At 34.9% G+C, this 15078-nt stretch overlaps 1 long non-coding RNA gene and 1 pseudogene across 2 annotated transcripts; one reads left to right on the forward strand and one right to left on the reverse strand.

Annotated features, from left to right (window-relative positions):
- Positions 1-1580: 1580 nt before the first annotated feature.
- LOC132601552 (ABC transporter A family member 11-like) lies at positions 1581-11894 on the reverse strand (annotated as a pseudogene).
- On the forward strand, positions 4092-7049 carry LOC132603490 (uncharacterized). 2 transcript variants are annotated; one of them, XR_009568346.1, is made up of 2 exons: positions 4092-4962; positions 6748-7049. It is a non-coding gene; the product is annotated as an uncharacterized LOC132603490 (long non-coding RNA). The 2 variants fall into 2 exon arrangements; XR_009568345.1 differs by having other exon boundaries at positions 4092-4950.
- Positions 11895-15078: the final 3184 nt, after the last annotated feature.

A 15078-nucleotide genomic window follows, 5' to 3' on the forward strand; every position in this document is an offset into this window, starting at 1 on the left:
GTAGAGGCCTGTAGTCATATATGTGGGTCATGAGTCGTGTTTGTTCGTTTCTGTTTATGATCTGTGCCTTAAGCGGTCCCGGTTGCTGTATGGCCAAAACGGCTCATATGTTTGTATATCTGGGCGATGTGTATTCCGCCAGCCTACCGTATTTGATGTGATATTTCTGTACAGGCAACCGCTTAAGATGACATTTGTTCTTAGTATCTGTTTGAAATAACGTATGTTAAATCTGAATGAATCTTTGATATGTCGATCTGGTACGTAAGTCAGTTTGGGTGTCCAAATAGGGCACCAGTCGCGACCCACAGAGCTGGGTCGTGACAGTCAAATTCCAACATTACATAAGTAATTAGTTCCAATGTAAGTTAAGTAAGTAATTCAAAAGAAAGGGAAAATATAAGTCTATAGCCTCATTCACAACGAAATTCTACTTTAATAACGCCACTCGTTATATGCCAAGTTTGTTAATGACTCATTCTTTCCAATATTAAGAGGTGTAGTTTTAAAATTAGAATAATAACACGGTTATGCTAAATGAATAAAATAAAAAAATAAGAAAAATACGAGCAATTACATAGAACCACAAGAAGTAAAGGTTAAAGGAAATGAAAAATAAATAATATAAAAAGAAAAATACATTTTAAAAAAAATAAAAATAATTAAAAGTAAAAATAAAAATAGAAATTAAAATAATAGAAATTAAAAATAAATTAAAAATCAAAATAAATTAAAATAATAGAAATAAAAAATAAAAAGAAATTAAAATAAACAAAAAAGAAACAAACTAAAAATGATTACCTTATATAAACAGTGTAATTGTTGTGTTACCCCCTCCTACACCTGCCGCTGACGGTTAGCTTTCCATCATTGCATTGTCACATAATTCTAAGGATGATGTGAATTTTGATATGCTACATTTGGTCATATGAGCCTAAAACAAATGGATAAGTCCACTTGTGAACATTATTTAGTTTGAAAAAGTTAATAGAAAATCATTTAATAACACGATCAAGATTGAATTCTCATTTCCATGAATGTGAAAATATGGCAAAGATCTAATTTCACCATATTAATTGATAAAATTACTCGTTTTGGAAAGTCTCAACTTACACCTTGTGTCTTGGGGTTCATATCCCGTCGCATGATATTCTACTAAAATGAGATTCCACTAAAATGAGATTCCACAAAAGTGAGGTATTACGTACTTTATTTAAACATTTGAAATCTTCATTCACAATGACGGGAGTTGGAGCCAGCAATTTTCCCTTGAATTGTGGTGCCTGGATTATGTCCTGGAAAAATGGAAGAAGTATAGTAGTCTCAAATCTGCTTTAAAATACTAATACATAATTTGCCAAAGAAAAAAGAAGAGGTTATATGGATATCACTGTTTAAACTTATAAATGTAAAATACGTTCTCATTATAAGAGAACTTATAAATGCATTCATTGTCTTTATAAGAATATAAGAATCGTCTCCATGCATGTGCTCATAATATATTACATAACTCCTTTGAACTCTTTTGTAATAACTGAGTAGTGAGCTAGCTAGCTGAGAAGTTAAGAGAAGCAATTCCTTCAAACTGATATACAACATTGCTTTCTCTGCTGGGCAGTAACTAAACTTTAAGTTGTAACTTGAAGACCTGGTGGCACAGGAATTTCATCGGAATGTCCTGAGATGCAGAGATTGCCATGATTATCCTGCTCCCAATAAACCTCAACCATAACGCCTCTAGGGTTCTCCGAGGACGTTGTTCCTAGGATCTCTGCATACTTCGATCCTACTGGTAACTTCATTGCATTGTAAGGCCAATTAATCACTTTGTTTTTCATCTGTTGATAGACATATTTTTCATTTTCTTTTTAGAAGTTTCCAAAGTGAAGCACTTACCTGGAGAGTAGTTCCGGATGCTAAAGTGAGCGTCTTGATGCTTCCTTCAGATTGAGCCTCTTCTAGCTCTGCCTTCTTTGCCATGTTCAAGAACACTTCTTCTAGTGTCGTTAGACCTATCTGGATATTTAGTATGCCAAACTCCACTTTTCTATTTTCTAGCTCTACAAAGAATTTCTGATGCAGGCGCGCCAATAATATCAGGATAAAGTTTGAGTACTTACACACATGTTAGCAGAAAATGAGAATCCCTCAAATAGTAACTTACTTCTAGTTGATTCTCCTTCTCGTGAGGGATGACAAAAGTCGAGAAAGATTTATCTTCCTCTTTCAGTGTGACATCTAAATGCTGCAAATCAAATAACTTAAGTCTAGAGCAAGGGTTTGTTTGTAAAAGAAAAATCTCAAAAAAGTGCTCTAACTAAATGGACCTGTCTGAAGAATTGTTTGACAGCCTCACAGTTCCCGTCTATCACATTAGCATCAGCAATTTTATTCAAACTAACTTTAGTAATAAAACCAGCTCCAAATTGAGACTTCAACGTGGTTGATGTCCCAATACAGCGAAGTCTGCCCTTTGCCATAATTCCAATTCGATCTGATAAAATATCAGCTTCCTCCATAGAATGTGTTGTCAGAATGATTGAACGCCCTTGCTTTGCACCCTCGATCACACTCCAGATATGCCTCCGAGTTACAGGATCCATACCAGTTGTCTACAAGTTCAAGATACTTCAGGATAAAGAAACCATACATATGCTACTGTAATATTAAAAAGATTTGCATACTGATTCATCCAAAAAGAGGAGCTTCGGATTTCCAATCAATGCTATTGCTAAACTGAGGCGACGTTTCATTCCACCACTATAGCCACTGGCTCTAACTTTGGCTACATCATCAAGTTTCACATCAGCCAATAAACTTTTAGCTTCCTGCCGTTCATGTAAATGAAGAGGCTTTTTGCTGCACCCCGTAGGTTCGTACGTGAAAATTTATAAGTGTACTGGACGTTCTAAGTACGGTTACTGGAGTTACCTTCAAGGATATATGAGATTATATGCACCAACCTTACGGTTACGAGGGTTTAAGTTCATATAATAAGCTATGGAAGATCCCAAGATCAAGCAAATCGAAGAAAATAAGTTTCTCAAAAATTTGGAAAAAGTTGACAGAATTTTGGGTCAACTGTGGAAGGGTATATCTCCTAGTATATTAAGAGTTTTAAGGTGTTCCAGAAGCCTAAAATGAAGTCCGTCGAGTCTAGTTTCTAACGCAACAAACCGCTCGTCGATACGATATCGGACTAGAGAATTATGGACGTTACAAGTTCAGCTGACCGAGCAGAAACGCGTGCTACAGCAACTGCTACAGCAACCGACCTGCTACAGTGCTGCTACAGTACCCGACCCGAACCACACTTATAAATACCCCTCTAACCCATTAATTTTCATATATTCCACCATTTTCTCATTCTCCGCTCTTCTAGAGAACTCTTGAGAGTTCTACAACTTTCCATAACCCTCCATAATTTTCTATAATTCTCCCTAATTTTCCACAATACTCCCTAATCTTTCATAACCTTTCCAAATCATCAAGAGAGAATATTAACATCAAAACCTCAAGGAAAATTTATGGAAGATAATTGTTCTTGTTTCATCTTAAGGTGGTGTTGAACTTGATCTTGGAAAGGGTGAATAAAGTGAAGTCCTTCTACTATAAGGTATGTTCTTGCTATTATTTACATGATTAAGATGATATAAAGGGTTAGCAATTCTTGGAAAGGAAAGAATCATAGGAGAAAAATCATAAAGAGTTGAATTAAAGTTGATGGCCATGAGGTGAGTTTGAAAGAGAATTTTGGATTAATTTGAAACTAATTGAATATAATTCTTTGATTATGGTATTATGGATGTTGTTATGGTTGGTTTGAATGTTGGAGAAACATCGTGTGGGATGTTTTATGGAATATATTGGTATTGATATGGTTGTTGATGTTGTTGGTATTGTTTGGGAGTTGTTTTGGTATTTGGAGGAGGTAAGGAATATAGGGGAGATGCTGCCGAAATTTCGGCAGATTCTAGAAAGATTTATTTGAAAGACTAAGACAAGCGTATAAAGGTGAGTCTAACAATAGTATAAATTTTCTTGAATATAGATTTACGAGCCTGGGAGGACAAGCGTTGAGTAGTTAAAGTTAAGGCGACCAAAAAGGTATGTTAAGGCTTGTCCCTTTCTTTCAAAGGCATGATTCCTATATTATGATTCCATAAATGTTTCCATAACCGCCTTGCTTTCAAAAGCTAGAAGTTTATGACTCCTAAAGATTCTTACGATGTTAAATGAAAAATGTTCTATGATGATTGTGACGATGATGATGACTCTCTTCTAGAAACTCCGAAGCTATGATTTGAGAGCATTATTTTTTTTAAAAAAAACAAATATGCCCGGATGGGCCTTATATTTATTTAGAGGAAAATAAATAGGTCCAACAAAGGAAATAAAAAGCAAATGACCGGCCCAAATAAATTACATTTGACCCCATTTCCAAATTGGGACTATCTGGTATGGTTGCCCTATTTCCACGGTGCATTGTCTGAATCCACCTCTCTCTAAAAATGAGAGCTTCTTCTTCTTCGTCAATGTTCCTCTCTTTTGATTAATGTGACCATTGCAAAGCTTCAAGCATGGAATCAAACTTACCATTGCGTGTGTTGACTTCAGTGATCTAGACCAGCAAGACTTCATCATCTCTTTTTTTTTTTTTTTGCTTTCTCCAGTTCGTCGTCTTTGTCACTCCAAGGCTCAAATCTTCTGGTTGCACCAGATTCAATGCCCTCATCTTCTTCCTTGTCTTCGTCGCTGCTCATCTGGTAATTCGTCCCCTTAGTTCTTTTTTTTTTTTTTTTTTAAATGCATGTTATTTGAATTGGAATTGTTGAAAACCACTTCTTTCTCTGTTGAATTGCATGTACTGCTGTGTTGTTGATTTCTCTGCCCTTGAGGTTGGCCGATGTTGTTGACTCACCCCCAGCTGACTCTGAGTTTCTTTTCTCTGTAAGTGACTCTGTAAGTTCCATATTTTCCACCTTTGATGCATCTTGAACTTCTGTGAATGTTGTATACTCCATCTATCCATGACTTATATTCATGTAGATTTAATTTTAGCCCACTTGATTGAGTATCATAAGATACTAATACCACAAATAAGGCATCAATCAAATCCATTTGGTCTAAGTCATGAATGAGAATTTGAGTTTCTGTTCTTCTCCTGTGCTGCCATTGTTTTACCTGTATGAAACTTGTTTCAGCTTGTGTGTGTGAATTGTGTCGTGTCCCTTCAAATTTGTGTCTTCTGGTTGAGATGGACCTGCAAAATAAAACACCCCTTGTTAGTAAAAACCACCATGTTCTCCTCCCAAAGGATTTGAACATGGCGATAAAATCTTTCTGTTGCTCCTTTTTTAGATCCAAATCCCCATTCTGCATCTGTTCCCCCTATCTCTGTATCCTCACTCTCAGATATGGAATCTGAGTTTTGTCACTGTTGAGGATTTTTCTACATGTTGAACTTAGGTCCCGAAAACCATGACATTCAACATTAGCTTCATCCAGTGCTTGATTAGCTAGAGCATCTGCCAGCTGGTTTCCTTCTCTCAAAATATGACTAAATAGAATAGTCTTATTAGCTTTTAGTTCCAAAATCTCCTCTATCCAACTTGCTATCCCCCAAGGAGGTTTCCATCCTTCCAGTAGAATTTTGTACACTATCTCACAATCAGTTTGGACTATAATATTGTCCAGATTCTCATTTTTGCAATATCTCATGGCCTGCAGAATTGCCATAACCTCAGCATCAATATTAGTAGTTATTCCAATCTCTGTAGCATAAGCATATCTCAGATCCCCTTCATTATTTCTCAAACAAAATCCATATGCACTCCTACCAGGGTTCCCCCTTGAAGCCCCATCTGTATTACATAAAAACCACCCTGTTGGGGGAAATTTCCACTTCTTGATTTGAGAGCATTATGAGATTATTGAGCCATTCCATGTATCTTCCTGATCTTACTTATTGTTGATGGTCTCATCTCATGTCATTCGTTCCTTCGAGGTGAGATATAGCGAAGATAACAATTCTATTTTCAGTGCTACCTAAATTCATGATTCTCGAGACTCCCGTGACATCATTGATTTCATCTTACGCTGGTTGATCCTTCAAGGAATGATATGATGATAATGGTAATGCTAATGATGATGTTGATTTCATTTATGTATTTTTATGTGTATGTATGTATGCATTGCATCCCACTGATCAGCTGGGGATAACACCGCGCCTATATGGCCGGGCAAGATAACACCGCGCCTATACGGCCGGGCAAGATAACACCACGCCTATACGGCCGAGCAAGATAACACCGTGCCTATAAGGCCGGGCAAGATAACACCGCGTCTATATGGCCGGGCAAGATGCTATATATATTACCGTGCCTTAATGGTCGGGCAAGATGCTATATATATTACCGTGCCTTAATGGCCGGGAAAGATGCTATATCTATTACCGTGCCTTAATGGCCGGGCAAGATGTTATATATATTACCGTGCCTTAATGGCCGGACAAGATATTATATATGGATATGTATGGAAAAGGTTTTTTTCTTTTAAAGCTAAGCATGCACGACATTCGCCTTAAAAGGGCATTCGGAGGCATAGATTGATCTCTTTTATATTACTTTATCTTCATACGTTCATTATATTATTTTCCATGTTCGGTATCTCTTACTATGTTACTATTCATGCCTTACATACTCAGTACATTGCTCGTACTGACGGACGCTGCGTTCATGCCCGCAGGTGTAGATAGACGAGACGAAGATCTTTCATCGTAGGCTACCTTCAGGTACCAGTTTTGATTGGTGAGCTCCACTTCTTCCTGGAGCATTGCCGAGTCTGAGCCTATATATATATGAATTGTGTTAAGGGTACGTCGGGGGCCCTGTCCCAACTTGTATACTTCAGTCATGTTCATACAGGCTTTGCAGACAGTTCCTATGTACAGCTTAGTCATAGTGTGACAAAAGTAATGTCGGCATCATGGGTCTATTGTACATTTACTTATGCATGATATTATGTTCATATTTGGCCTGTTGATCTTATTGTTGCCATTCGAGACATAGAGGATGTGAGTTGTAAGTTGGTTCGCTCGGTTTCCACAAGGTGCCGGGTGCCAATCACGCCTTACCTAGGGTGGGGTGTGACACTTTTAATGACGGAAATCATATGGAATTACCCCGATCAAACAAATGCAAGAATAATTGAAATTATGTTTCCCCGATCAAACAAATGCAAGAATAATTGAAATCTTGTTTCAATCAGTAATTTTACTTGGAATGAATATATGATTGCAGAATATAATGCAGATAGTGAATAGATAGATACAGATGTTAGATGGTTAATTCTTACCTCCAATAAGGAAAAGGAATAAAAGCTAGAGGATGCATGAAGTTATGATAAGTGGCAGCTGCCATTATTGAGTCTGGAAGAAGAAAAGGGCAGCTGCCATTATTCTGTGATAGATAGGATGGTGATAAATGATCTTATTTTTGGAAGCTTCCAGATATAAAGAGGAGTCCGCGATACATAATTCTAGCAGTTACACAACACACTGTAAATACAATTCTTTGTAAGGATCCCACATTCTTTGTAAGGATCCCACAATGTATAGAATTAGACTTATCTAATCCCAACTTGCTTTTGAGGAGATAAGGTTTTATGTCCCCCTCCTTTGTATATTTATCTTTTGGTTACGCTAGTACACTGTAGGAGTCTAGGCCATACCCTTCCACCACAAGATAAAAAAGGGCAGCCCGATGCACAAAGCATCCCGTGTTAGCAGGGCCCGCGGAAGGGCCGCACCCTTGCCACCACAAGATAGATTTTATAAAATTTAACAATATTGTTTCGTACGCTCACCAATCTTTTTGATGTTGGAGATAAGCCCTTGATGCTGGCGAAGATTTCAAGGTGCTCTTCTCCAGAAAATGCATCCCAAAGAGTGTCAAACTGCAAAACATGGTGAGCAAATGCTACTTTTTAGGAAGCAACCTATGGACCACATAACTTGAATTGAATAGTAAATGGATACGGGACTACCTGTGAGTAGATTCCAATTAACTTTCTTATGTTTAAAATACCAACCGCACTTCGAATAGAATTTCCATATACTAATGCTGTTAAAAAAATGTCAGTTACATAATTGTTCTTTTCCCGCTCAAACCAAATATTCATTTGTAAAGTTGAACTACTTAAAAAATATTACCATCTCCACGAGTCACTGGAATTATACCAGTTAAGCAACCAATTGCAGTTGTTTTGCCCGCTCCATTGGGTCCGAGGAGACAGAACAGTTGGTCCTTCTCAAGACTTAACCAAAGATCCTGAAAAAAGAGTGCACCTTTCAGCACTAATAGTCCATTACATGTTATGGTGAAATGCTGGAAGGAAAAAAAAGAAGCTCCTGTGTTTGCTGGCTTGATATTGAAGGTATCACGCTGTGTAGCAGGGGATCTGGCTCAGCCGAAAGGGGATAGGTTTGATGGTAACAAATTCTAGATGGTGCCTTCTATTATTTCACGCTAAGTGATTAAATACGAAAGGAAAATTAGAGTAATCTCATTACGAGGAAAGGCAGAGAAAATCATTGATGGTTTCAGTTTCCACTAATTCAATGTTTAAGCCTAAATGAGAAGACTTATTGCTCCGATAGAACATTCAACTTTAGCCAAAAAACTATTTGAAGTGAAAAGAGTATAGGGAAATTTACCTGGACAGCTCTGTAAGGTTTCTTAATCTTGCATGTACAGTAAAGACAGCATAGGCAGCAAGAGTGGCAACTTAAGCTCATAGATCCAGAATATGTCTTAGAAAGGCCCTGTAGCTGAACAGCAACATTGGGATCAATTATGCCTCCCTTTACTTGTTCTTTCACTCTGGTTTCCTCGTCAAGAACACCCTCATTATCTTGAATGAAACTGTCATTTGACGGTGCAGAACCAGAACCTAAAAAAGGGGAATTTTCTGAAATAGCAACCGAGACAGAGCTTGGTTTTTAAATGAAATCAATAGGAAACTAATAAGGAAATGCGACTTAATTTGAAATTCCAGTACCTTCCGGTTTCTCTTCACTTCGTCCTGTCCAATATCCAGGTTTTATAAAGTAGAAAAAGGGTTTTCTTACACATGCTGAGTTGGGTATGATATTGTCAAGGTAGATAGCCAAAACAAGCCACAAGAAGAAGGTTGATATAAGCCATCGATAACAGTGGAGCTGGCAAGACAAAAGAAGTTTAGGAAATGGTCAATCAACCTGATCTTAGAAAGAATAAAGAGGGTACAAAATTTAAGCATGCATAAAGAAGATAAGACACGTTTTAAGGTCAATTTTCATCTGGAATGTATTGAATTTCAGAAAAGGACATGCATTATTATCCAACAATTTGTCAATAGGGAGGTAATACATTCTTCAGCTGAAACTAAAAAAAGGGAATCCAAAAGGCTACCATACCATTGAGTAGCATGATTCATTCAAGTCACATCCTGATAACCTGCTCCAGCTGATCCCATCTTCTGATAATATATTCATGCTTCCAGCGAAAGGATTAGGTGGAAAAAAAGACCAAAGTATTCTTCTATATCTTGTTTTAAAGCTTGTTTCAGCATAGATATACGATGAAAATAGCTGAAACACAATAAAAAAAAAACAATTCACAATAAGCAACTTTGTAGTTCTTAAGTTTTAGAGTTCTGAAAATTGACTTGCCTGAGTCCCAACACCAAGTACAAATATAGCAAAGCCAGCAGATGTGGTCGAAGAGGACTTGCGGATTAAGCATTAGGAAGGCAAAACCAACCTAGCCCAACAAGATGCAGGATGTTTTCAGAATGTGGCTAAGTTAGACATAGCTCTCTATTTAAAGGAGGAAACTCACCATGTTGAGTTCGAAAAGAAAGAACAAAAGTAGTACAATCATAAAGCTGTTTCTCAAGAAGAGGTGAAGCTGAAACATCATGCCAAACAGAACTATAAGGAGTGAGGAAATGAATGCCTTAAGTCCTTCCCATATGAGCCACGAGCACCAATACGCGGAGTCATAAAGTCCCATCACAGTCATTGCCTGAAATATAAAATGGGAGAAAAAGTTGAATACTCTGTAATAAGCTATATTCCATAAGTTAGTAATAAGATTCCACAGAACCAATTTTGTTCTAAGCAGCAATTAGAATGTAATTGTGCATAGTAGGTGGCAGGGGCGGAGCTAGGTAGGCTCCAAGGGGTTCATCCGAACCCCCTCGGCAAAAAATTACACTGTATATACAAGATTAAAATTATTTTCTTATGTATATATAGTAAATGTTGAACCCCCTTGGCTTCTTCTTGTATTTACTTCTTCATAGTTTTGAACCCCCTAGGTGAAAATCCTTGCTCCACCACTGGTAGGTGGTTTATGCATAATAACTTTCTAATTAATATTTCCAATATCCGATGATTTCTCGACTCTGAACAATGTTAGAAAAAAACAAGAGAAACTGTGTGAAATCTCTTTCGCAATAACAATTGATCAATCACCTGCCGAAGTTTGAGCTCCTTCTCAAGAACCATTAAGCTAATCTGAAACACAAAACCCAACATAGAAATAGCATAGAAGAAGATTGGACTGAACAGAACAACCAATGGCATATTGCCCAGTGAGTCATCGTTTTGTGATGCATCCGGATATTCTAATGCAGGATGTGCAAATTCCTTGAGACCTACATTCCAGCTGAACTCTGAATCTGTGAAAAGGGGTTCACAATCTTATTGATCAGAAGGTTTATTGTAATAGTTAAAGATAAGAAGCCACTAAACTTTCTTATGCCTGTGAAAAACTAAAATGACTGTAGTGAAGTTAAATTGTTATATTACGCTACCTTTAAGCAAAGACCTCGCAATTTCACGAGATGCAGCTAACTGGAGGGGAATCAGGAGTTTGAAAGTAGGATCTTCAGGTTGCCTTGGAACCAGAATATATGTAGAAGTATTTGTTACTACACCATAGCTTATAACTGTGGCATTCCGTTCCACGAAATGCAAAGCTCCAGGAGTACGCATTGGATCATTGAGAAGCCAATTGGTCAATTCATCTTTCGTTCTAAATGACTTAACCTGCAAAAGAAAAGAGTTTAAAGCATGTGCTTGCTACTACAGCATCATTCCAAACAACAGTTGAGAAGCAGTGGCGGAACCAGAATTTTCACTAGGGGTTCAAAAATATGAAGAATTAAATACACAAAGAAGCCGAGGGTTCAACATCTACTATATATACAAAAAAAAAAATCTTGTATGTACACTATAATTTTTCGCCAAGGGGGTTCGAACCCCGGGAGCCTACCTAGCTCCGCCCCTGTGCGCGGGTCCGGCGAAGGGTGGGACCACAACTGCCCATAAATAGAAAATACTCAAAGAAAAGATTGACAGGAATTAGCAATGGTTCTACTTACCTTGGTAGTGGGAATGGATCTACCAGGATTATTAACAAGAATTTGATTAACAATAGATTGAATTCTTTGGTTTCCACTTCCACTCCATACAAAATCATAACATGGCCTCTTCATAAAGCACTTGTGTGCACATGGAGGTATCGTTGGGTTAATAATTGGCTTAGGGTCAGTGACACTCCCAATTGCAAATGGATATTTTCCCTTATAATCCATTGCTTTTTGTATTCCAAACAAAAGACCCATAAACAAGAATGAAGAAACGTTGCTCTCTTGCTTCTCATAGAGATGAGCAAGTTTTTCTTCAGTAAAGACACCGTTTGTTGCCAAAACAAATGAAATCCTTTCTGCAGCTCCATTTCCATGTCATGCAAATTAGAGAAGAAGTAACCCTTTTTGTAAAGAAAAAAAAAAAAAACTGGGATTGAAAGATGGAAATGCGAGTCTCTAAGTGGGAGTTTGGCCTAAAAATTATTCCCTTTTTTCCGAAATTTTTATTCACTTTACTTTTTTCGAAATTATATTCCGGAATACTGAAAATAAAAAAAATCAAAAATAAAAAATTTTCAATTTTTTTCACTTTTTTACATTATATTTTACCAAAAATTACAATTTTAAAAATTATGATCAAATACAACTCTAACTCCAATTTCAACTTTAAAAATTCCAAAAAAAGTGATTTTTTTTTTATATATTTATGGCCAAACGGGCCCTAAGTTTGGTAAACAAGTGTTTTAAATGTTACTGACTTGATTTCCGCCAATTTTCAGTTACGTTTTGTGAATTGACTGATCTACCCTTGACAGATAAGTATGATTAGCCAAAAATCAGTTTTTTTTTTTTTTTTTAAGATTGGAAAATTCAAACAAAACTATGACTCTGTCGTGTTGTTGGAAGACAAGACAAAAAGGCCAAACAGACCGTGCATTGAGACTCTGACTGAGATACTAGAATCTGAAGTAACAAGACTTAAAAATAAATGATAATGAAAAGATAAGATTACATATTAAATTATGGGTGAAAATCATTTTCACTCCCAATTTTGCTTTAAAAATTAAATCCCCCTCAATTTTGAATAATAGATATTCTCCCCCGTTTATTCTAATTGACTTTTTTAAATATCTTTTTACCCCTTACATTATCAACTTTTGTCTTCTTTTTTTTACTTCTTAAAATCATGATATTTTTCTCCTTTTTTAGTCTATATAACAAACTTCCTATAAAAAATAAATGTATTATCTTCTGCGAGAAGAAAAAGGTTAGAAATACTAATTGAGTATATAAATTAATGATGTTTTATAATGAAATAAATTAGCAAAATAAAAAATAATAATTTTATTAATAATTATCAAAACTCTAACATCTATTTATACAAGTGAAAATAACAGGGAATAATAACTTTATAAATATATTTCAATGTAGGTAATACAAAAAAGATTAATAAAATTGAGACAATTTTTTTAAAATTATTTTATACTGTAAATGAGTTTTAAATTATAATTTAAGAAATATTCCACTAATGACAACCAAAACTTGTTTATTTTTATAGACAATAGAGAATAAGAGAGAAGTGAAACTTAAATATATATACACATTCATGTAAAAACATATATGCATACTTAATACATATAATATTGAAATAACAATCTTAAAAAATACCATTAGATTTTGTGACAAATTCATAAAGATATTATTCTGCTTAAAATATTAATGAACTAAAATAAGAATCTATAAACACCTTTGTTAAAATAAATTGAGTATATATAATATAAAAATATATTACATAAATGGAGGATTGAAAATAACAAGGGTGAAACAAACATTTCATAGGATAAAGGGAGAAGAATGTCTATTGTTCAAAGTTGAGGGGGAGTTTGATTTTTAAAGCAAAATTGGGGGTGAGAATGATTTTGACCCGTTAAATCATAGTAACACATTTTTGAAAGGTTTGATTTTTTTGACGTAAAAATAAATGATAATGAAAAGATCAGATTACATATTAAATCATAGTAACACATTTTGAAAGGTTTGATTTAAAAAAATATATATATTTCACTAATAATAGAATTCAAATAATTCTCAACGGGACAAATATCTATCATTTTAGCACAAAAACCATAGTATGTTGTCAAGCTTTTTGGAGCCCAACATTTGTTTTTCCTCAAAAAGTGCTTATTTTTTAAAAGTGAGGTGTTTGACTAAATTTTTGGGAAAACATAAGTGCTGCTGGAGAGTAGCAGAAGCTGTTTTTCATAAACTAAAAAGAATATTTTTTCTCTAAAAGCAGTTTTGAAAAAATATACTCCCTACATTTCAATTTATATGAACCCATATGACTGGGCACGACATTTAAGAAAGAGGAAAGACTTTTGAAACTTGTGGTTCAAAATAAACCTTGAAAATTTGTATGGCTGTAAAATCATTCATAAAGTGAATTTGTTTCCAAATTAGGAAAGAGGTCATTCATTTTGGCACGGACTAAAAAGAAAACAGGTTCAAACAAATTGAAACAGAGGGAGTATTTAGAAGCACTTTGTAAAAGTTTGATCAAACACTAATTGTTGCTCAAAAATGCTTTTTAAATCAACTTGCCAAACATCAACTGCTTAATTCTCACCAAAAGTACTTTTTTAAAAAACAATTTTGAAAAAACATTTTTCAAAATAAACTGATTTTAAAAGTTTGGTCAAACAGACTAATTTCAATATTTAGTTTGTTGGATCTAGCGTACTTCCTAGTTAATTATCCATATAAAAATAAGAAAAGTTAACTTTTCTAACTATCATATATATTACTCCCTCCGTTTCAATTTATATGAACTCATTTGACTAGGCACGACATTTAAGAAAGAGGGAAGACTTTTGAAACTTGTGGTTCAAAATAAGCCTTGAAAATTTGTGTGGCTGTAAATCATTCATAAAGTGAATTTGTTTCCAAATTAGAAAAGAAGTCATTCATTTTGACACAGACTAAAAAGGAAATAAGTTCAAACAAATTGAAACAGATGGAGTATATATTATTATCTTATGCTACTATATAAAATGAGGATAGGAGAACTAAATTGTAATTGTAGTTGATATTCGTTCAGACATTCTACACTCCCTGCAGAAAAAATAGAGAGGAATAATCTGTGTATTCACTTGTTGAATAATAAGTTACTCGCTGTGTCCCAATTTATGTGGCACTTTTCGTTTCCCGAAATTCAAATTATATGAATTTTGATCATGATGTATTTTTTCATCAAATTGATATGAGAAAAATTACAATTTATAGTACTTTTCATGTAGTTTTCAAATATATAAATTTTAATGTTAAAATATCGAGTTAATTTAATCCAATTTAGCTTCAAAGTTTAGTGAAATTGACTCTCGAAAAGCGAAAAGTGCCACATAAATTGGGATGGATATGGATTACAATGGTTGCCTTTTATATTGATACTAGTCTCTATAAACGTACAACTACACATTACAAAAAATATTAGGTAATATTATTTGTAACTACATACATTAATTTAATAACAAAAATGGTCCTATAGTATAAATTATAATTCACTTAATATTTCTTTGAAAATTAAACCAAATTGAATTATAAGAATATCTTTTAATTTTAAGAATATTTAGTTATTTATTATGAATAAATTTAAGTTTTCAA

The sequence above is a fragment of the Lycium barbarum genome, chromosome 7, assembly GCF_019175385.1.
Source record: "Lycium barbarum isolate Lr01 chromosome 7, ASM1917538v2, whole genome shotgun sequence".
In the NCBI taxonomy this organism is placed as follows: Eukaryota; Viridiplantae; Streptophyta; class Magnoliopsida; order Solanales; family Solanaceae; genus Lycium; species Lycium barbarum.